The following is a 24,189-nucleotide window of genomic DNA, read 5'->3' on the forward strand; positions in this document are numbered from 1 at the left end:
CCGGAGGAGACAGAGGCAAAGTGTTCTTTTCCATATCTTACCCCCTGCCAGGCTTCAGGTTGGTAGTGGCTGGGTTCCCAGACCACAGGTCCTATGAGGCAATTGTCCAATAAATACAGGTCTTATTGCATTTTGTTAACCGCTCCATTTCTTAAGACCTAGGTCTGACATTCAGCCTGTCTTGCTAACTCTGTGGTTCTTCACCATTCTTGTAGGTTACCACCACACTTTTGTCAATAGCGCCTTATCTAAACTCTTCTTCATTATCCTGTTTGAATGCACCATCTCTATCCTGCCAGCACCCTAATGGATTACATAATTGGTATCAGGAGGCCCGCCTGTAATGAGCTTTTAAAATGAGTTTCTGGGATTGGGAGTCTGACTTATTCGATGAAAATAAGAATAAATGTTTTCCTTGATGGGGGGAATGGGACATTGGTAATGTAGCAGCATATGATGGAGTACAAATGGAGGGCAAGGCCCTGGGAGGGCAAGTTATCCAATTCTTCCAACACAATTTATTGAATATCTTTCTTTACTGATTGAAATCATCTTCTTTACCATAAACTAAATTCTTCTGTATACTGAGGTATGCTCCTGGGCTGTCTATTTTGTTCCATTTATTTAAGTAAGTCTCACACAATCCCCTTATTTTATTGATCCTTTATGTGAGCCAAGGACAGAGAACTGATTCATAATCATAATAGCCTCCACTTCGAGGCTGGTACAGACACTGTTCTATGTGCTGGAGGTATGATAACTCACTTCATTGTCACAAAACCCCTATAAATAGAAGCTGTTATTATCTATGTTCCATACCAGATTCTGTAGCCTGAAAGCAGAGGAGCTGAGATTTCTGAGCCTGGGAGGTCTGGATTCTGAGTTTGCTCTCCTGACTACTATGTGATACTACCTCTAACCACCAATGAGAGCATCTCTTTGGGGGACTAAAAGATAAAGTCCAGATGCATTGCTCCTGATGACTGAATTAATCAGATAGAACTTAAGTAACCTAGAAAAACTGAGAGTTATGATACTCCTAGACTGACTCTTTCAATTATCTGTTTCTGAAGTAACCTTCTAGTTGCTGTCAAACTTCATCTGCATCAGGCCAGCAAATCAAGTCCCAAACATTTTCTACCTGCCCATCTTCCCTGCCGCTCATATCACTGAGTTAGCCAAGTAAATTCATTTTTTTCCTGCTACAGTTTTCTCACAAATTGTGACTGGCATCTGTATATTTATGAAGGTTCTATTATGTTACTAGATTCTTATTGTATGATTATAGTAGATCACAGATTGCAATGGTAAATGCCACGATGAGAGACATGATAAACATCATCCATTTTGATGGGATAAAGTTCTCTTAAATTTTCCCGGTCCATAATACAAGAATTACAACAACTGACTCACAGTGCTGGGGTGAATATTAGATCATGCTTGTGAGTGCAATTACTAGTGCCTGGCATATGGTAGGTATTCAAGCTGTGTTGGTAGAGTCTGAATCATTACAGGCTATGGTTATTATAGAGCTCAGACTAAAAACAGAGAGGAGATGTGGAGCAATATATATTTATTGAGCATTTTCCATAGTTCCGGCACCATGCTTGGTGATTTATATGCAAATAGTTTGATATAGTGGGATTTGTTGTTGTTCAGTCACTCAGTCATGCCTGACTCTTTGCAGCCCCATGAACTGCAGCACCCCAGTCTTTTCTGTCCTTCACCATCTCCCAGAGCTTGCTCAAGCTCATGTCCATTGAGTCAGTGATGCCATCCAACCATCTTGTTCTCTGCTGTCCCTTGACTTCTTGCCTTCAATCTTTCCCAGCATCAGGGTCTTTTCTAATGAGTAAGCTCTTTGCATCAGGTGGCCAAAAGTACTGGAGTTTCAGTTTCAGTATTAGTCCTTCTAATGAATATTGAGGATTGATTTCCTTCAGGACTGACTGGTTTGATCTCCTTGCAGTCCAAGGAACTCTCAAGAGTCCAAGGTGACTTTATAAGGTGATTTCCCCATGCAGTACAGAATCACGGTCCAAGTATGTGCTGCTTTGATATCTGGTGAATTGAAGAAGGCAGGGGTGGGGGGAAGGGGGGTGGGGAGGTTTAACATCCTAACAACAAGTTCCCCTCCCACTCTACTCCTCAGATAAGCTCCCTAAGCCAAATAACCCTTCTCATTAGCTACTGGACCAACTACAGTCCCCATTTACCCCCAAGTAGCAGGCTGCATTTCCTGGCCAGCTCACACGGTTATGCAAACCAGCCAATCACATCTTCCAATGGGAAACAGAGGGTGTGTCACCCTCTGGACACTCCAAAGTTAACTCCAGCAGTCCCAGCAGTCACTGAATATAGTCCCCATGTGGCCTGTGAGGCATGCGATGCTCTTCCTGCATCTGAGCTCTGAGTATCTGTGATTAACAAACTGCGGTGATCCATCTGTCCCATGTTGGGGGTTAGCCATCCCCATAGCCTGAAGACTGGAATTCTTCTTCTACCAACACAGTGAATATAAGGTGGTCCAAAACCCTAGAAGAAACTGAACTGAATGAGTCCCACTGATTACCCTAGATCATTGCTTCTCAGTCTTTAAAGTGGAAACAATGACCTGGATATCTTAAAATGTCTGTTCTGATTTAGTAGGTCTGGAGAAGGTCATGAGTGGAGCCCGAGATTTTGCCTTTGTAAAAAGCTCCCAGCTGATGCCACTGCTCCTCAGACTACCCAGTAACTAATGAAGCCCCAAGGAAAACAGAATCCAGACCAGGGAGACCTGGAATGTTCACTGCATCACTCATCAATGACCTTCCAAGTATCTGGAAATCTGTCACATCAAGGAACGACTGATCGTGCCTTCTAATAATTGGGACATTCAGTCCGAGGGATTGGAAACTGACTAGGATCTGTGTAAGATGGAACAATCCACTGGAACCAGAAGAAAGAAACTGTTTAGAAGTCACATAGCAAGGAGACCTGCATGTGGCTGGGAGGAAAGGGACTTACCAGTCTCTGCCTTGCTCTAGCCAATCTGTGATCCAATACTACTGCTATCTTAAAGAAGGAAATATTGGTCTCCATAACGTTTATCACTGGACTTCTAGAATTAAAGAACTTCACTTATTTCTATTAGTTTTTTAGTAAGGTTCATTGGGGAAATGTCACATTCAGGGAGAGGGGGAAAGGAATCAAAGAATTTGTTGCAAAGGGCCTTAATAACAAGCAAGCCAGATACTTCTCACTGAGAAAGACAGGAGGAGAAGGAGAGAAGCAGAGGAGAAGGGCTGGATGAAATCAAGTCATGTTTTCTCTTGGAAGCTTGACCTCAGTGAAAATCCAAAAGCAGAGACTCCCAAGGAGTCCTTCTGCTCCCAGGAGACAGTACAGATTAGATTGGCCTCATGCTTAGCATACAGGCCTTGATGCTAATTTCTCTTGACCTTCTCATGTGATTCTTGTCAGTCTGGCCCTCGTTTGTTAAGCTTGGTTTAATTATGTGCATAATGGCTCATTATTTTTTATAAAGGAAACAGCAAAGGAAATAATTATGCAAATGAATGAGGTTTGTTGTTCACTGTGGAGCTGTGGGCTAATTGGACACTGGTACAAAAAAACACCACTGCCAAACACAGTGCCAGGAAGAATCCCACTAATCTCTACCTCTGAGATCTCTTTAAGCACATCAGTACCTACAGGATAAACTTAATGTCCAAGAACAAAGATAAAACACCAGAAAAACTCACCTGCTTAGACAGATAGTTTAGCAGGTCCCCAGGAAAAGAGAACTGGGTGTGGTTTTCTGGACACAAGAGAAGTCATTTTGGCCTGGGCCATTTTGGATCAAAGCCTAATCTTTCAAATATCTGGGAATTTGGCACATCAAGGGATGACTGACAGCGCCTTCTAACAACTGGAACATTCAACTTGAGGGATTGAAAACTGACTATTCTGTGTGTAAGAGCGAATGGTCCACTGAAACCAGGAGAAAGAAACTGATAAAGAGATCACAGGGCAAGGAGATGCACTTGTAGCTGGGAGAAAAAGGACTTACCTGTCTCTGCCATGCCCTAGCCACCTTGTGATCTGATACTACTGCTATTTTAAAGAAGGAAATATTGCTAAAAAAATTAACAGAAACAAGCAAGTTCTTTAATCCTAATGCCTGTCTTTGGACAGGTCTCAGTAATTAATGGTCTCAGGGAACAAAGGAATACAGGAATGGAGAAAAGGCAGTCAAACAGCAGAGCAGTGATAAAGTGTAGCCCTAGATCTTCCTCAAGAGATGATGATGTTGATCCTCCTGACTTCAATCAACTCAAGTCTGGACTCTGTGAACCTTTGTCTTACTTCTGTGCTGAATTCTCCTCTGCTCAATATGCATGTTCACTTAGCTTAAACTTTCCCAATTTTGCTGTTTGGACAGACACTACTTTGGGAAAGATCTCTGGTATCTTATTTGCTACAAGTAGTAAATCCTTTCTTCTCCTGATCTTTGGCTTCGTTGTGTCTATTGGCTTGACATCCATCAAGAGACAAGCCCAGTTTTGGGGTAACACTAGGGCAGGAGCTTTGATCAGAACAGCTACTCTTCCTTGCTAAAGTTGAAGGCTGACCACACTGCCCAAGATCACACTTCTTCAAGCAGCTTCTCCTTTTGGCTTAGTCTTCGATTGCTGTCAAACAGGAAAGATTTGTGTATTTGAACCTAGTGTTCTTGCTTTGATCTCTGCTTTGGAAAGTCTCATTCACTCACTCATTCATTCAATCATTTGCCTCTTTTAATTCCATCTATTTATAGTTAAATCTTAAGCTGCAAGACTCGTGGAATTTGGCTCCTTCGTGTCTTAACAAGGGTTACCTCTTCTTGATACAGCTCATGTGTCATAGGTGGCCTTCTTTCAGCCTTGAACATTCCAACCTTCTTTGATTTTTGGCCTTTTACCTACAGTTGATTAATTCCTCCCACCCCCTATGTAACCCTTAATTCTGATTTATTAGATTAAATCAGGAATAGATATCATATGCTTCCATGTTACCCTGTATTTCTCCCTTAGGGCATTTATAACATTTGAAATTAATTACTGTTGTAAAACAACCTAGGCTCACTTGGCCATTTATAATTAAATCTTTTCCAGAACTCACAAAAAGCAGGGATATTACACTGAAGGCAAATCTCCTAATGGTTTCTGCACAACAAATATCATCAGGCACAAAACTCATCACACAGCCTGTTCTGAAAGCTCAATGAAATCCTAGCACTCTGTCTTTTCATGTACCCAGACCAGCTCTTAATTAAAGGGTTCATTTGAGGCAAATGTGAAAATATTCTAGCTGTGGAATTCAGCTAAATTTGAATCAGTATCAAACACTGCCTAAATGGTAGACTATGCAACCAGGAGAGATACCAAGGCCTAAGGCATCATTTCAAATGATAGACGACTACTAGATTTGCTAGATTCCTAGTTTTTAATGTGATGGTGGTAGAGTCTGTACAACATTCTTAGTCATTTCCTAAAACTGGAAGATCATTTATTTGACAAAAGAAAAATTATCTCCAATATCCATTATACCAAGTAACACATTTTCTGCTGTTGATCAAGTATTAATGCAACTGTTACTTTATGATAACTGTCCCTGGAGGGTACCTTTTGATTAGAGTCTTTCAAGTACCATGCCTGGAGTTTGTATTTCTGATAGAGTTGTTTGGATATTAACCAGCCACTCCAGGATATAAATTAAAATGTCCATCTATATATCACTATATAATCTATATATCATCTATATGAAGTAAGTTGCAGACAATATAGAAATTGTTAAATTTGCAGGTTCACATTTGGTTTGCTTACTGGAATATAAGCTCCACAGAGCAGTTTGGTTCAGTTCAGTTCCTCAGTTGTGTCCAACTCTTTGTGACTCCATGAACTGTAGCTTGTCAGGCTTCCCTGTCCATCACCAATTCCTGGCATTTGCTCAAACTCATGTCCATTGAGTCGGTGATGCCATCCAATTATCTCATCCTCTGTTGTCCCCTTCTTCTGCTTTCCATCTTGCCCAGCATCAGAGTCTTTTCCAATGAGTCAGTTCTTTGCATCAGGTGGCCAAAGTATTGGAACTTCAGCTTCAGCATCAGTTCTTCCAATGAGTATTCAGGGTTGATTTCCTTTAGGATTGACTGGTTTGATCTCCTTGCCATCCAAGGGACTCTCAAGAGTCTTCTCCAACACCACAGTTCAAAAGCATCAATTCTTTGACCCTCAGCTTTCTTTATAGTCCAGCTCTCACATCCATACATGGCTACTGGGGTGACTTATTCATACATATTCCCAGAGGCTTTGCAGTTTCAGACCCACAGCAGGTGACCAAGAAATGGTGGTTGGACTAAATGGGGTCATCTGCCAACCTCTCCCCCTTCCCTCTCAATTATGCTTTCTTACTTCCCATTTACTTCTATCATTTTCTCTCTTCCCTCCCTTCCTTCCTCTCTCCCTCCCACCCTCCCTCCCTTTTTAAAAAAATCTCTCTCCTTTTCCTTCTTCTTCTCTCCTCTCTTTTTCTTTCTTCTTCATTTGTGTTTCTCTACTGTCATTTTCCTCTCATTTTCTCATTTTGTATGGGAAAGTTATGTGACTTCTTCAGAATTCTGACTAAAGATTCTGCTACTGAAGAACTAGAGTGTTTGAAGACTTGCTTCAGCATGATTTAGTTGCTTTGAGGCTTTGTATTTTCCTTGTTTCCTGATTGTAAAAGGAGAACAGTAATGATACCTTGGTCAGGGGGCTGTTGTGAGAACTGGGGTATTGTCAGCATGCTTAATTCTCCAGCTCCCCACCCCCACCAGCCTCTAACTTAGCCCTAGTCCCCATTTCATTAATTATTAGCCTATTTTAATTTCCTCAGCCATAATGTCATTCATTTCTTTCTCCAAATGGTCTTGAGAAGGTGAAAGTGTAGAATCTTCTCTGCTGGTTGTGTTTGTGTGTGTGTGAGATGTGTGGGGCAGTGGCTGGCAGTCAAGGAGAATTGCTTTGCTACACTCTCTTTTCCTTCCAAGCTGAGTTCTCTTAGACAAGTAGGTTAACCCCTTTCAGCTTTTGTTTTCCTACCTGTGAGAGAGAGTTCTCACATAGCTGTCATGAGGATGGAATGAGATTAGTATTTGTGAAGACAGCTGGTCCAGACAGATGCTCAACAAAGGTGAATGGAATTGAAAAAGATCTTTTCTAACCAATTGTAACATCAGGGTTCAGCCAGGAAGCTGACCTTTCTGAGCTATGGATAAGGAATAATTACAAGAGGTGGACCCTGTAGAACTGTAGGAGGCTGGGAAAGTGCAGGTACGAAGGCTGAGTTGGAAGACTGCCGAAGACACTAACCAGTCAATCTGAAAGCCAGGAAGAGCCAGCTGCCAAAGTGAGACTGAAAGGGGAGCTTCTGGGAGGGATGTGGGGAACTATTTGCCTGTCTGGATTCACAACCACATGTCTGCTGAGGCACCTGGGATCTCTGTTAAACAGTAGGGTGAGCAGTCATGCGCAAGAGCTTAACTTTGACAAGAGGAAGGTGACGATTACATGGAGCTCACTGGCATATCCATCTGTCTGTCACTCATGTCTAAACTTGAGGACCTTAGAACTAATGGCTGATACTCCACTTCCCTCTTCCAAATGTCATGCAAATTCCAATCCTCATGCCAACTCTAACTCTGTGTAATACCCATAATTCTGGGAAATGTAGTTGCAGCTTTACCATGTTGACCTGGAAAAACCACACCAATTTTTTCATTTTACAGCTAACTACTTTTGGCCTTGATTTAATTTTTTTTTCAGTAAATGCTAAAAATGCTTCTTAAGCATGATCTTAAGTTTATTGAGCTACATAAAATAATTTTCTAACTGGGTCAGTCTCTCTACTTTGCACTTGAAATGCAACGTCACATAGGAGAAGGATTTTTAATGTAACCTATGTTAGCTTCCTTACAAACGGGAAAGGGAGGTTTTTATTGAATATAATTTGGGTTTAGATTTCAAACATACACTAGCAATGAACATATCTAGGTTCTGATTCATTTGCTTGTTATTTGTCTCCACCGCTAGATTTTTTTTAATTTTTTTGGCCCTGATGCATACCTTGTGAAATCTTAGTTCCCTGACCAGAGATCGAACCCAGGGCTCCTACAGTGAAAGCACAGAGTCCTAACCACTGGACAACCAGTGAATTCCCTCCACTACCAGATTTTAAGTTTCATTGTCTATCTTGCCATCTCTTCTCTGAGTCTTTTGGGACTTTGACATGAGAAACCCGGATCCTTTCAAACCTGTTCTTTTATATCGCCAGTGGGCCCAGAACACTTATATGTAAAAACTAAAATAATAAGTACCATCTCCAATTTGCAGAGGAGAAATAATTGCTAAGGATTTTAAGTGCTTAAGGTTAGGTCCTTAAAATTTTCTTAATGTAATTTTCCTCCCTTCCTTGAGGTTAATAGCACATCTGTGACATTGCTTACTTCAGGAGTTCCATGTAGTTTAAAGCATCAATCATCTTCCTTGTTAAGCCATGGAGAATGGAAAGATGAATAAGATGTTGTCTCAGGGGAGTTAAAATCTAGTGTGTTTGAGTGGAGGGGGAGCAGAAATGATAAGGTAACTTTATGAGAGAGGTACTCTGCAGGAAAACACAGCCAGTACTTAAAAGAGGAAAGGGCAGAGATCAGGAGCAGCAAACCAGTTGTCACCCCTCTAAGATTTCACCAAGCACGAAGCACATTAAAGAAAGCAGGCAGAGTGTTTATTCCCAGCAGAGGAAACTCAAGGAGAGCTGAACATTTAATTAATCTTTTAACAGCCCTGGTTGAGTGAACTGAGAAGTTTCATTCTCATTTTCACAAATTAAAGTCTGACAAAAATGGATATACTAGGAGAGAGAGAGCAAGCAAAATAGAATGAGTTTGTGACTGCAAATGTAAATAGTTAAGGGGATGAAGTTTATTTTTAGCATCACTGTTTATTCTCTGGGGCCCCCTAATCCCCTTGGTCTGGGGTCTTGGTGACCTTCTGCCATCTCTGGTCCCTCCCCCAACTTAGATGACATTTGTGACTCACCAGGACTCTTTCCCCCGTTAATCCTTACCTGTCTTCATTATATTCTTTTGAAGTCCTGTTTATTAAAATACCTCTTTGCCAGGTACTCACTATCATCATTCAAATACCTTATATTTGTAGAGTTCCTCAAAGTTTGCTAAGTGTTTTTAAGTACTTCACATACTTAATCAGCTTATTTAAATGGATTAATACATTAATAAGTTAGCCTCTCTAGGTAACAATCTATATGCTAACAAGAGGCTACTAGAAGGAGTACCAGACTCCCTCAAGTCCCCTAGATTTGCAATTTTTTATGCTTTGTAAAGTGTTTCTCCATCTGTCTTTGAAAAGACTCTGGAGGAGTGGGAAGTGGGTATTGGGGATATTGGAAAGGAAGGTATCTTAAGGCAGAGGGTCCTCTGGGGCCAGAGCCAGCACCTTGCTTAACTCCAGGGGATGCCATTGACACTGCTGACCTTGGGAATGACACCCCTTTCACTGCGCAGGACACTACCTGTGAGTATCCAGACACAGTGGCTCTGGTTGTGGACTTTGATTCCCCTGGTGTGCATGCCCAAGAAGATGCCCTACACCTACTAACTGGGAATGACTGGGAAGGCGCTGGGTGGAGAGACCCTTAACTCTATACTTCCCAGGATGGAATAACTAAAGCCCCCACAGTAACCCTTCTTCCCCAGGTCCAGGGCCAGTCATAAAATGATGCTTGGCAGAGACATTTTTCTCTCAGTGCTCATAGTAAACATTCTTGAAGTTACAATTAGAGCAGAGGTCAAAGATATAAATCCATATAAAGCACAGTAGGATTTTTTTCTTTTCCCTTTAATGGACAATTTTTTCTAGGCAGCTGTCATTTATAGCTCAGTTATTATGCTCACGTTGCCAAGGACCCATACACAGGCTGTTGTGATTTTCAGTTTTCCTGATGAATTCAGAAGGTATCCTAGTTTTAGAACTAGCTTGAGTGCTGTGCCCTGGCTGTCAGAGACCCTTCTTATCAATCTTTTACCCCAAAGTAGTATTTTCAGGGTTCAGTATTTCAGTGGTTCAGGGTTCAGTATTTCAGTGGTTCTTCTGCTATCAAGTCACTCACTGATATTTCTGCTTCAGAAGGCGGGGAGGTTTGAATGGGCTCCCCAGACCCCTGGCTGTCCCAGCAGTTTATCAAGAAGTCCTCAGAGAGTGTGACATCTTTCAGGAAAAAAACATTTTGTCCACATCTATTTCGCATATTTGCAATGTAAGATTAATTACAGGCTTCAGAGAAATCCTGTTATATTCCTAGCAAACCAAAATATTCTGAAAGCCTTGGTTGTGTCAGGAGGCCATGTGAGTCAGCTGTCTCTGCTTATATTTCGTTCATCTTCATTACTCTGCTTGCGTGTGAATTTCAAAAAGTTTGCAATCACTTCTCCACTCGCAGACAGATTTTGTCCCGGACTACACAGGGGCCAAAAATAAATGACAGAAGCAAGAGTTCTTTAGAATCCTCTCTCTTTGCCTAGGTTGGGGATGCCGAGGCATGGGACCTTTTCATATTCTTGGCTGGAAGCACAGAAACCCACAGAGAGAACATGATACAGCCAAGAGGGGCTGTATCATATTATAGCATTCATTTATTATAAGTCAAATGAATCCAGCAGATGCTCCTCACAAAATACTTAAGAGGAAGGTCCATAGAGCTGCTTGATATGAGGCTGTTTTTGAAAGTTTGAAAGGAGGAGAGCTTAGGGGGCTGTAGAAGCCTGGTCTGTAGTCTCAGCAGCCATAGCCTTGGTTAGAACAGAGATTCCATCCTCTTGCATCTGTTTACAACTGTTTTCTTCAAACATTACTCTAACATTCACAAGCTCTCTACCTACCTCACACCTAAACTGGGCCCAGGTGGCTTCAGTTATAAAGAACCCACCTGCCAAGCAGGAGACAGGTTTGATCCTTGGGTTGAGAAATCCCCTGGAGAAGGAACTGGCAACCCACTCCAGTGTTCTTGCCTAGGAAATCCCGTGGACAGAGGGTGGTGGACCACAGTCCATGGGGTCACAGAAGTGTCAGACATGACTTGGTGACTAAACAATAACAAACTGGATGGGAGACCATTATAATGTACTGGGCATAGAAAATTTGGCAGATGGGATGTTTTTCCCCAACTGTTCTTTACAATTGAATTTTATTTGGTGTTTTTTTTTTTTTCAAGTTTGTTATTTTTGATTTTGGCTGTTGCATGATATCTTGATTTTATCAACATTATTCAAAGGCTTAAGAGGATTTATCAAAGTATAATGGTAACAATCCTGGAGGAGGCAATGGCTACCCACTCCAGTATTTTTACCTGGAAAATCCTATGGACAAAGGAGCCTGTCGGGCTATAGTCCATGGGGTTGCACAAAGGCAGACACAACTTAGCAACTGAACAACAGTGATGACAATAGTCACATCGATACTGTAACTCAGGCTGTATGAACAGACTTCTTAATAGAGAATGTGCATATAATGAACATACACTGTGAATTTTCATCAGTCAGGTCAAGAAAATCCATGGAAAAGATGATTTTTCACACACAGAGAAATGTATTGTTAGAAAGCCTAACACTAATTATCTAAAATTTGAGTGCTACTGGACTGACAACTTAATTCACCCTAATATTTAGTGTATTATACATTGAAAAACATCAAACAGAGGCATGAAGACATAGTAGTTTTGCATCTTTTTAAAACAAGTATAACAATATATCCCCTAGGAATCATTTCAATTGCATTTAAGAAATTAACCCTCAAGTAACAGTGACTTGAATGGAGAGAGATTAATTTCTCTTTCTTGAAGAAGTCTGGGAGCAGGCAGACTAGGGTTGATGGAGCAAATACAGGGTGTCATCAAAGCCCAGGCTCTTTTCTCTTTATTCTACCATCTTAATACCTAGCTTCTGTTCTTAGAGTTACCTCATGGTCAAAGATGGCTGCTGGAGCTCCAGACATTACAATCCTGCTCCAGTCAGTAAAAAGAAGTAGAGTTAGGCACACCCATTCCTTTTCAAGGAGATTTCCCAAAGTCCTACACAAACACCTCTATTTATATTTCACTGACTGGAACTTAGTCACACAACCATCCTAAGTGTAAGGAAAGTAGTCAGATATTCCTCCATCTGAGCAACTTAGCATCCATCTGAAATGTAAGGTTCTGACACTAAGGAGGAAGGGGAGAATGGGCATAATATAGCCGTTTTTTCCACAAATGACTTCTAAAGCAAACTGATGCATTTTCCAAGGATAAGCTACAATGATGCTTTCTAGTAGAATACCAATAAATTTTGTTGCTAAAGGCAAAGAAAAGACCAAAAAGAAAGAAGAATCTTTAAAGTAGTACTACTCATGACAAAAATGAGCATTTATTGTACGGATCACAAGAATTTGTAAAACTAGTCACAAAGTTAATAAGTATCATGTTACTTATTATGACATGGTTCTGTTGTGTATTGCTCAGTATCAGTGAAATGTAATGTGAAGGGGTAATTACTATCACAAGTGTATAATAATAGTAAATATTTTGCATTGCAGTTCTATAAAATCAATGATTTCAGAGTTTTAAAAAGCCCCTGACAAGTGTCACATTAAGGGACAAGTGAGGAAAAATTGTTTGACAATTTTTTGTTCTTTTTATTCCTAAAAACCCGTGATGTAGAAGGATTTTGTTCCATTAGTTAATAATAACTTTGTAAGTCATGGTGTAGATAGGAAAACATACATTGAGATAAGTTCTGAAGGAGGACCAGCCGTGTTTACAGTGAGTAAAAAAGGTTTCATTGAAACGTGAAATTGCTTACTGTTTTATTCACGTGGAATAGGTGGCCGTGAAGGAGGCCACAGGTTTTCATTTAGAGTGGAATTTATAAATACAAATAGCGGCTACTTAGTGCATTAAGTTAAACGTATTCAACTTATGCAAGAAAAACTGGGTATCTAGTAAAACCTGCTGATGGTACGCAGAACACGGAGAGCCTGTGCCCTGCGCGGTGGTATAGCTGTTCCACTTGTTAACGGAGGTGAAGTGGGCCGCTGTGTAGCTGACACCATGACTTGGCCTTGTGAGACCTCAAGCAGAGAAATGAGTTGTGTCTGCCTGGCCTTCTGACCTATAGAACTGGGTGCTGCTTTAAGCTGTTAAGTTTGTGGTGATCTTTTGCAACAATGGAAAGCAAATGCAAATGAATGCAATTTGTTCCAGAGGGTAAGAAATAAACCCTAACAAGATTCAGGGGTCCACAGCATCAATGTAATTTTTAGTCGAATGTTCTAGAGCACTCTGGAACATTCTTTCCAGTTGTGGGCAGATGATTGCATCTTAAACTTCCCACCACCAGGAAAGAAGACAGTGCCTGATATGTGCCTCTGATTTCTGGGGGCAGCACCCTGGGAGTATTAAATCAACCCATTTACAGGGTAACATGGAAGATCGCCAGTTCTGTGTGGGTCTCAGAGCAGAAAAGGGATCTGTGGTAGGTCCAGCTGATGGATGCTTCCACACTGGGTTTGGAACCTATTTCAAGTATGAGTTTGCCTTTTCTGCTTGCAGAGCCTCGGCCAGCATCTCTGACCAAGAGGTTAGACAGTGCTCGATCCATAAACATTGGATCCCACATAAAGCTACACTGGATCAAGAGACCCACATCACGTAACAAAGGAGTGAGCAGTGTGTTCGTGACCATGGAGTCTATAGCTCTGTCACATACCCCAGCCCCATAGGCTGCAGGATTGACAGAACGTGGGTGCCATGCCCTTTTGGAGAGAACAGTCTGTATAGATGGAATGCTATCCTCAGAGATGGAGCAGACACCTCAAATCATCACATAATTATATGGTGCTGCATTTGTAAGATGAGGGCGTGGATCCTGGAAGCAAAAGGTGAAAGTAATAGTGACCCCGCTTATCATCAGCCTTCATGTCCCCTTTAGGGGATTTCTGTTTTCCTTCTCTGCAACTTTGAATTCTAATGTTTCATAGTGTTGGTTTTTAAAGGGGTAATGGGCCCACCAAGGAACACAGCAAAATCCTATTTGGGTTATTAGTAGAATTAAGCTCATGCTTGATTATGTCAAAGATCTTGTCCCAAGAGTCCAGCAGGTAAAGCAAGTAGTCGTCATACTGGCAGGAGTAATTGACCCCAACCACCAGGCAGAGGCAGGGCAGCTCTTAACACACAATGAGCAGGAAGAATATATCTGACACTCAGGTGATCCCAGTGTAGATGATAAATGTAGCCGAAAACACAGTCTGGGAAGATCATGGTGACCAGAGACCCGTGGCCACTCTTATTCAAAGATAAGTGTCTGGGTCATCTCCACAATCTAGCCACCTAGACCAGCAGAGGTGTTCATTGATGGCAAAGAGATTCTAGAATACATGGTGGTGGTCAGTCAGGATAAGTGTCTGTTACTGTCTGTTCAATGGCAGGGATGGTAGTTTTTCTCACTAACCTTCCTCTTGTAAGATTCTTCCAGGAAAAGTAATCAAACAGAATACTGGAGGAGCTTCTCCCAGTATTAATTATATGAAGCAAGTGGGTCCCAAAGAAGTGATGGGCTGCCAACATAGGGTGCCACACTGTGGCAGATCCCCCTCCAGCTTGTTGCATCATTCCCTCAGCTGGTGAGAGTGTTGGTGGCAGATAGCTCGCGAACGAATTCCCTTTCTGGAACTTTCTCGAGGATGGAGAGAGCTGCTTCAGAGAGGAGCCTCCAATTAACACCTCAATTTGAGGCAACTTTGAAGGATGACTTCAGCTCCAGAGTTTCCTGTGGAAATGACTAAGAGCTTTGTGGAGTTGGCATTACATTTCCAATTCACCCTCTCCTCATTCCCAAATCATTCCCCAATAAACCTCCTGCGATCTCTAGGCTGGAGTATGATTCTTGGATTTCTGACCTGTGACAGGAGGTTTGTGCCAAATTATTTCCCAGTAGAAATACATGAAATGACAGTTTCATCATAGAAGTTCTGGTATTGAATACCTTGCGTTTTTATGGTTGGGGATTCCCCCCCCACCTTGTTGCTATCTATATTTATGGTGCAAAATGGTGCACTAGTTTTATTTGGAATTTTAAAAATTACTAGCAAGGTTGAAAAGACCGTACAAGTTCATTTACAGAATGTCTGTAGGCATGACTGTGGCTGGATCTGGTCTTCATATATCATCCGGGTTGATGGCTATTCCTTTGTCCTTTTCCATACTTCACATGGTCCACAGTAGAAGATTTGAAGTATGCTGCTCTTGTTTACCATCATATAAGACACTACTCTGTCCTCCAATTTCCCAAATTCCTAGAAGGGCCTAATTCATGAAACTGGGTTGGGAATATGCTCAATATAAATACAATTTTTATTCAAGGATTGTAAACATACCTCATGGCTTCTCTTTGTTTGTTTAAGCTTTTCAAGCTTGTGACTTCAACTTTTCCAAAGCCAGGTTATTTTCTCTGGATGCAGGGCCACATATTTTAGGGCTAAATGTGCAGACATATCAGTCAGCAGCCATGATTCTGTACTGGAACCCCCTTCAGATGGATAAAAACTTCAACTTTTATCTAACTTCATTAGGAAAGATCAAACAATCTTAGGCTATTTAGAAGCCTTTACAAAAGTCAGAGATACTTTTATAACTCTCAAAACTGCTACAGACATTAAAAAAAACTTGATTATGCAAAGAACTGCGTCTCTAGGATGTGGAATTACCCACTGCCAAAAATAACTCAGTTGAGACCTGGGATCTTGTCCCTAGCTCCCAGAGAAGACCTGCTAGTAGGATTAGTTAGCAGACCTGAATCCCCATTTTGAGTAAAGACATCATATGCAATTAATGAAATATTTGGAAACAGACACCACCTGACTTAGGATGGCTTAACTTGAGAAGTTTAAATCTTTATAGGCTTATCATAAAAAGCACTTTAACTATAATGAAAAAACTTTGTATTTATGAATTCCTAATAGCTGAAGCTGATGTTCTTTTCTCATAGACTTAAGGCAATGCAAATGATTAGTGACAAGACAATGTGGTGTGTTGATTTGAAAGGTGAAAAAAACTTTTGATTATATGAATTCATGATTGGTTAAAGAGCAGTCACACTCTGAATTAAGCTATAAATCCTTAGCTTATCGGTAAGGCATTGGTTGTCACTTTTAAAAAAGACTTGATTATTTATTTATGGCTGGGTCTTCATTGTGCATGGGCTTCTCATCACAGTGGCTTCTCTCATTTCAGAGTACAGGCTCGAGGTGTGCCGGCTCAGTAATTGTGACCCATGGCTTAGTTGAGGCTTCCCTGGTGGGTCAGCTGGTAAAGAATCCATCTGCAATGTGGAAGATCGGGGTTCAATCCCTAGGTTGGGAGGATGTCCTGGAGAAGGGAACGGCTACCCACTCCAGTATTCTGGCCTGGAGAATTCCATGGACAGAGGAGCCTGGCAGGCTACAGTCATGGAGTCACAAAGAGTTGGACATGACTGAGCAACTTTTAATTCACTTCACATGGCTTAGCTGCCCTGCAGCGTGCCGGATTTTCCCACACCAGGGGTCAAACCCATGTCCTCTATGTTGGCAGGTGGATTCTTAAGCACTGGACTACTAGAGAAATCCTGATAGTCACTTTTTAATACTCTAATGAAAAGAGCTAATGAACATCAAGAAAAAGTGATGTGGAGTAAAGGATGGGTTAGTCATTTAGAAAGATCTGGCTGGTAAACTTCAGATTTCAGGGAGAGCTGAATGATCTGATATAAAGACAGGGAAGGCTTCTCTGGAGGAGATGAAGGCTACTGTTAAGACAGGTTCTTCATGCTTTTGAAAAGGGAGCAGGTGTTCACTGTAAGAGATATCACACTTGAAACTCCTCCCTTAGAATTGACCATTCACTCATTCACTTGGCAATGGAAAATTTATCCCCATGTGAACCAAATACTGACCATTTCCAATGTCCCCAGAGCAATGAAAACTGCTGATTCTGATTAGTAAGAAATCTAGCAGGAAAAGATAGCGTCTTCAGTCCAGTTTTCAGGAAGCAAACAACCTATGCCCACTCCCACTCCTGAGATATTTTAAAATATAGATTTATATTATGCTCTTGTTTTCACTTATTAAACATATGCTTGTCAAAGTGTGTATCCAAAGTGAGGGTTTTCCCTCCCCATGATTATTTGATTTTTAATTATATGAAATGGATGTTATGGAATGAAACTCCAATTCAAGGGTTGACTCTGGGACTCTTAGCTGTCATCCAGAAACTTGATTGTAAACAATCTGTGAATAATATCTTCATTTCTTTCTCTTTTCTCATGTTTTATTTAAAAAAATTTTTAATTTTGTATTGGGGTAAAAGTGAAAGTGTTAGTTGTTCACTCATGTCTGACTCTGCAACCCCATGGATTGTAGCTCACCAGGCTCTGTCCATGGAATTCTCCAGCCAAGAATACTGGAGTGGGTCACCATCCCCTTCTCCAGGGGATCTTCCCAACCCAGGGATCAAACCTAGGGTCTCGTGCATTGAACATGGATTCTTTAGGTGAAGAGCAAAGGGACTTAGCCATACAAAATATCTGCATCTCTATTTGTCATCCTTCTGAGGCACAGAGAAAGGAAAAGAGATGAGGATTAACAGTCATTGAGCAGTGCTTAAAATGCAGACAGACTATGGATAAAGGATCTTATTTAGTCTTTATAAGCACCTTGCCAAGTAAGTATTATCGTCTACATTTTTTAGGTGAGGAATCTGAGGCTGAGGGAGATTAAGTCAGAGTTAGTAATTGGCAGGACTGAGAACTAACTGTGGGTTTATTTTTTGTGCTGGTTTTTTACCAATAATCTGTTGTTGTTATTGTTTAGTCACTAAGTTGTGTCTGGCTCTTTTTTGACCCTATGGACTGTAGCCCGCCAGGCTCCTCTGTCCATGGGATTTTCCAGGCAAGAATACTGGAGTGGGTTGCCATTTCCTACTCCAGGGGACATTCTCAACCCAGGGGTCAAACCTGTGTCTCCTTCATTGGCAGGTGGGTTCTTTACCACTGAGCCACCAAGGAAGCCCAATCAAATATGTATCTAAGGGTAAGTCAGTTTATTTGTATGGCCAAATGGGGCTAATAATACCTGTCTTTTAGAGTGATTGTAAGGATTGATTCTGCTGATGCTACCAAATTACTTAAAATAGTGTCTGGTACACAGTAAGTTCTCAGTGAATATTAGCTTTCATTATGGTTGATCAGATAGGTTCTTCCAGACTGTAGGTGCCCGAACTTGAGTAAGCCTTAGTTTTCTCATCTTTAAAATATGGAAAAATAATTCATCTTGCATGGCTATTTTATTTAACAAGCAGAGACTTTGTCTGGGTTCTGCATGTATTACTTGATTTAACTTTCATAGCAGCCTAATAAGGCAGGTACCCTTCTGCTACCCATTTTATGGATGAAGAAACTAAGGAACTCAGACTGTAAATTTTTTTCAGGGTAATACTGCTGGTAATTAGCTGAACTGAGATTCAAACCCAGACACTCCAGCTCAGCGTTTGAGTTCGTAATGACTACTCCGTGCTACAGATGCAATGAAATAATATTTGTAAAGCATCTGTCCAGTTTCTGACACGTCTCAGCAGCTTGTAGATATCAGCTCCTTTTCCGTCTTCTGAATAAATACCTTCTGAAATTCTGATGGGAGGCAGAATGATGTGAATTCTTCAGCTGGCCTGCTTGCTTTCCTAAAATATCCAAGTTTGTGTGACAGCCACATCCCTGTGCTCTTTCGGGGGTGCCCGGAAGCATGTGAACATACCCCTCTCTCTGATTAGACCCACCTTGGATCATCTTTCCTGTTGACGTGTTGGAGTTCTGGAAGCGGTGTCAACACTCATGCCCTCGCGCGTAAGCCCTGATCTCCCAGAGAGCAGCTGTCACTAATGACAGTTCTGAGCAGAACAGCTGGAGGGCACAGCTGATGTTTCTAATGACCGAGAACTAGTAAATGGAGATAAGACAGGCAAGGAGACGGTGCCTGACCGCAGCGCACACCACCCGACGCTGCTGTTGGGAGTTCTCTGGGGAGAAAGCTCTGAGAATTTCAGGCGGGACGATTCTGTGCCGGGCAAGACTGCCCTTAGAAAATCAGCCTGGATTATTTCATGCGTGATCGGACTTGTATTAATAGCATCCTTGACTGTTGGATACGAAATGCTGGTAATTCCATTGTCATAGCAATGACTAAAAATCAAAGTAACTTAATGTTGCCACATATTGTTGCCCTGAGGTCAGGAGGTGGTGTATATCTCTACGGGGGAACTGCTTCCGGTAAGGCCCATGGGGTTTACCAGGGATGATGAGAAGGCTTCATTTTCCAGGGCCTTGCTGCTTACAGTGAGGGGGCAGCCTGGAGCTCTTTGCATCAGCCCTGCCTGGGAGCTTATTTCAAATACAGAATTTAGGCCCCGCCCCCAAACTCCAAATCTGCATTTTAACAAGATCCCCTGTGATCTGGATGCACATTAACGTTTGAGAAGCCTTATCATACCAAAGAGACAATGGACTTTGAAATAAGAAGTTCCCGGTGGAAATCGAGACTGTCTCTTACTAGCTCTGTTACCATGGGAGGGTCTCTCAACCTTTCTGAGCCTCGGTTTCCTGGTCTCTAAACAGATCTTAATACCCCCGCTCATGGTGCAGGCACATAACAGGTATTCAGCGCTTGCCATTTCCCTTCTCCCATCTCCTTCCCTTCTGAGCACACAGTCAGGCGAAGCAGTTTGGTTCTTTGGTGATCATCGGAAGAGTGTGGCAAGATGAAGAAATGAGGAATTTTCCCCTTCTCCCCACCCACTTCTCTCATCCTTCATTTCTCTTCTCTCTCCTGCATTCTTTCCACAGTTATGGACACAGTTCTAACCAGGTTCCAGCTGGGGCATTGCTGGGAGGTGACAAACCCTGGAACAGCGGGCCTGTCTGGTGACCTGGATTGGGAGAGGCCAGGACTCCTGGTACAAATGGGTCAGGGGTCAGGTAAGAGGACAAAGTAATTTTCAAAATAAAATTTGGGAATGACAGCAAAGGATGGATCTGTAGAGAAAGAGCCCCCAGGGGCAAGTTCAGGTTCAGGGAACTGGGTTAGGCAGACATGGGTGTGGGAGTGAGGGTGGAGGGAAAGGGGAATGGGGAACAGGGAAGTATCTGGGAATAAAGAAGACGAAAATAAACTTGTTAGGACACTTTCAGTCCTTTCACTTCACCCTCTTCTGTGCTCCCACTGTCCCCTGCACATTATACTACCAAGGTACCCACTGCTTTGAATGGAATCACAGGATTGACTCTTTGATTTGACTAAAAGCATTCTGGGGATGAATACTATCCTAGGGATCATGCCTTATTTCACTGGTTTCTATATCTAGAATGTATAAGCGAATACTCTGTTAAATGGTAAATGAATGAATGAAATTTTTGCTTCCATTGCTACAACTCCATCACAGTCTAATCGTTAGGGGAATCATGGTGCCTTTAACAAGGCAAACGAGAGGCTCTCTGTTGGTCTCCAATCCCGTATGCCTCCATCAGGTAGCAGACTGGATTCCCCAAGGTGCCTTTCTTTTCACAACTGATGTCTGACGTGTGGAGAAGGACCAATGGGAAAAAGATGGTGGGTTGGCAGAATCTCTAGTCTTTCGGTTTTCCTTTCCTTGTGGTTTTGACTATGGTTAGATTGATGGTCTGTTACTTTCCAGGGAACCAGCTATCAAGCTCAGAGAGACTTAGAAAGAATGATGGTGCCAAGCTCAGAGAGACTTAGAAAGAATGATGATGCCTTTCTTTACTGAACAGCCAGATATCTGTCAGCTCCCTGTGATGGCTCGAAAGGCCAGTCTCTGAGACACCAGCTCAGGGATGCACCTGAACTGTGATGGGAAGATTGAAACTGGCCTATGAGAGAGGGACAGAAAATCTGGCTTCTCCATTCTGGAGGAGAAGAGGGCCAACAGCCAGGTGATGCTGAGAACCCTTGGAAGGCGACCAAAGTCTCAAGGCTGTGGCCCATGAGGGAGATTGCTTGGTGAGCTTGGCTGCTTTCCTGAAATGGATGTCAGGAGCAGAGAGCTCAATCATTCCAACAGCCCCTGGGCCACAGAACCTGAGACTAGTTGCCATTGGAGGCTACTCAACCTGTATCATATCATAGCATATCACTCCAGAGCTTGTTTCTGTGGCTCAGCAAACCCATCTACTGGGCTTCCCAGGTGACGCAGTGGTAAAGAATTTGCCTGCCAGTGCAGGAGATGCAGGTTCAATCCCTGGGTCCAGAAGATCCCCACGGAATGAAATGGCAACCTACTGCAGTATTCTTGGCTGGAGCATTCGATGGACAGAGGAGTCTGGTGGGCTACAGTCCATGCGGTATCAAAGAATTGGACATGGTTAATTGACTGAGCACACAAACCCATCTACAGCCTGGAGTTTCTTCCCCAGAGGGAGGGCGACTGGTGGGAAACGGAGGGCAGTATGGCTGTTGGAACTCCCCTGCTGAAAGTCAGTCAGTGAAAGGAGACCCTGCTTTTCCTCTCCCCTGCTAATCCCAGCAGGTCTTTTATCATGCTCCAGCTTTCTGAAGCCTTCATCCTTCTCCCAAGACTCCGGATAGAGGTGGGGAGCTGGGAGTCACTGGTGGGTAGGTGGATGGGGGTAGAGATGACCATGGCTCTGCCTGCAGCAGGCAAAGTGCTGAAAGGGATTTTGAACCCTTTCTCTATTTTCTACCCCCCCCCCCCACTTTTTTTTTTCCTATTTGTTGGGATGGATGAGGTGGGTCGGAGGGCTGGGCAGAGGAGAGAGGGAAGGGCAAGAAAGTAGGGAGTGGAGAGTATTTGGCACTTTATATGCAGTGTGAACTGTCTCCCCTCCCCCCAGTCATTTAAAAGTTAGGTCAAATTTGGGCCTTCCCTGGTGGTCCAGTACTTCCAAAGCAGGAGGCATGCGTTTCATCCCCAGTTGGGGAACTAAGATCTCACATAACGTGCAGGTCAAAAAATTAGGTCAAACTAAAAATATACGTATTTTGTGGTTTCATAAAACCTCATTTATTCTCTTTATAAAGAAAATAGAAGTAACAGCAATATATATATATATATATATATGAATATATATATATATTATATATATATGAATATATATATTATATATATATGAATATATATATATTTTATATATAAATTTAATGACTATGAGCAAGAGAAAGTGGTAGCATTGTAAAAACAGCATCCAGTTCAGAAGCTCCTTTTATTTTTTCCAGTCCCAAGTTGTACTCACGTTCTGACAGAACATTTGCATCATCCTGCCACAGAAAGAACCACAACCAGAGGAGGTGTTGATTGAGGACAAAAAGAGCCTATGATGGTAAGTGGGAGAAGAAAGCTACAGATAGCAATGTGCCACATGACTAGATGTGGAGAGGAAGTGTTTCGTAACTATGCATATTCTCTCCTAGACTTGATAGGTGTATAGGTATATATATTAATCAGTCCCTTTTCTCTCCTTTCTCATCCCCCCCTAATATAAAGCAGTTAACCCTGTAATTTGGCATTTAAGTCACAGAAGAGCAATCATTGTACCTAAGCTAGGAGGAACTATTCTGGGAGGTTAAGTGACATATGGGAGGTGGTGTCTTTTTCAGGGGCTAGTGAGTCTGTCCTTAGTTGTGCAAGGGACAGTAGCATCACGTTAGGGATAATGTGATGTTATGTCTTTTGGGGGAAGTTCTAACCTGGGGTAAAGGGATGGGCTCTTCTCTCTATGTTCAGCTCAGAATCGTCACTGTGCTGTCCTCTGAAATACAGAGGAGAAGGCAGGAAACATGTGTCTTGCAATCTCCTTTCCTGTGGGGTTCTGGCTAGCGCTTGTCCACAAGTAGTTCTCAGGTACAATATGGACAAGGCAAAGCCATTCTCCAGAAACTGTTGTTGTCAAGATGTGTAGGCAGCTTCGCTATTCCATGAACCAAGAACCATCTGCCTCACAGCCGCAGCCTGAGATGTCACAGCCTCCCAGAGACCCAAGAATGTCAGCAGTTACCTGGCCTGGCTTGCCTAACCTTTTTTCTTCCTGCTTTTGCAAAGCTTGTGTAAGACTCTCATTTCTTTCCCTTTTGTGGCTAATATTTCATAGTATATATGTACTACATCTCCCTTATCTGTTCCTCTGTTGATGGACATTTTGGTTGCTTCCATGTCCTGGCTATGATAAAGAGTGCTGCAATGAACTTTGGGATGCACGTATCATTTTGAGTTATGGTTTTCTCTGGCTATATGCCCAGGAGTGGGATTGCTGGGTCATGCCAGAGTTCTGTTTTGGGTTTTTGTAAAGCAGCTATACTTCAATAAAGATTTTAAAAAGACTCACTTCTATCTGAAATCCTTAACTTCAGTTTAAGATTTTAATAAACAGCCCAGAAATTCAAGGAAGAGTGTTTTTTGGTTTTTATTTTGTTTTTTGTTTTTCCCTGGTGAATCCCCATGACAATGCTGAATGTCCAGGCACGGGGCTGAGTGTGGTCGTGTGTCTCTCATACCACCTGGCAACACCTGGCTTCTGACTGGCTGGAACTTTTCAACACTCTGCCCAGCAGTGTTTGTCGCAGCGACTTCTGTCTGAGTGCCAAGGGAGATGTGGTCAGTGGGAGAACAAGATGGCAGTCTGGACTGTCTCAACGTAGCGGCGGTGTGGTCTGGTGACAGGGGAGGGTCACCCTGGAGGGCTTGCTGTTGATTATAATGGTTGGGTGACTTTGGCACCCATGTGCTTGGCACGTGACCTTGGTTGACAGTGCCAGAATCTACATAGAGGCGGCTCAGAATCTGGTCGGCCAGATGCCCTAAGAGTGGGTCCCTCTGGCTATTTTAGAAACCTTCCTAGAGGTAGGAATGTTGCCCAGCTTTGGCCTCAGGTAGTCCCATTGGGTTCACTGGGATGGCTGGCCCAGCATCTGTGGCAGGAATCTCTGGCACCGAGTCAGGGTTCTGTGGAAGTGGACACGCGCATGGACTCTGGAGGTCCACTGGTGACAGTCGAATCCTGCCGCACCACTT

General features: G+C 42.4%; 1 long non-coding RNA gene across 2 annotated transcripts in view; it reads left to right on the forward strand.

Annotated features, from left to right (window-relative positions):
- The window catches only part of LOC139031994 (uncharacterized), a 49,718-nt gene extending 26,233 nt beyond the window's left edge, over positions 1-23,485 (forward strand). The window contains exons 2-3 of one of the 2 annotated variants that reach the window (XR_011484527.1): positions 19,991-20,122; positions 22,398-23,485. This is a non-coding gene — a long non-coding RNA (uncharacterized lncRNA). Of the gene's footprint in view, positions 1-19,990; positions 20,123-20,671; positions 22,151-22,397 lie in introns of those variants that run through there. The other variant, XR_011484526.1, reaches the window with a different exon arrangement.
- Positions 23,486-24,189: the final 704 nt, after the last annotated feature.

The sequence above is a fragment of the Odocoileus virginianus genome, chromosome 29, assembly GCF_023699985.2.
Source record: "Odocoileus virginianus isolate 20LAN1187 ecotype Illinois chromosome 29, Ovbor_1.2, whole genome shotgun sequence".
NCBI classification, from domain to species: domain Eukaryota; kingdom Metazoa; phylum Chordata; class Mammalia; order Artiodactyla; family Cervidae; genus Odocoileus; species Odocoileus virginianus.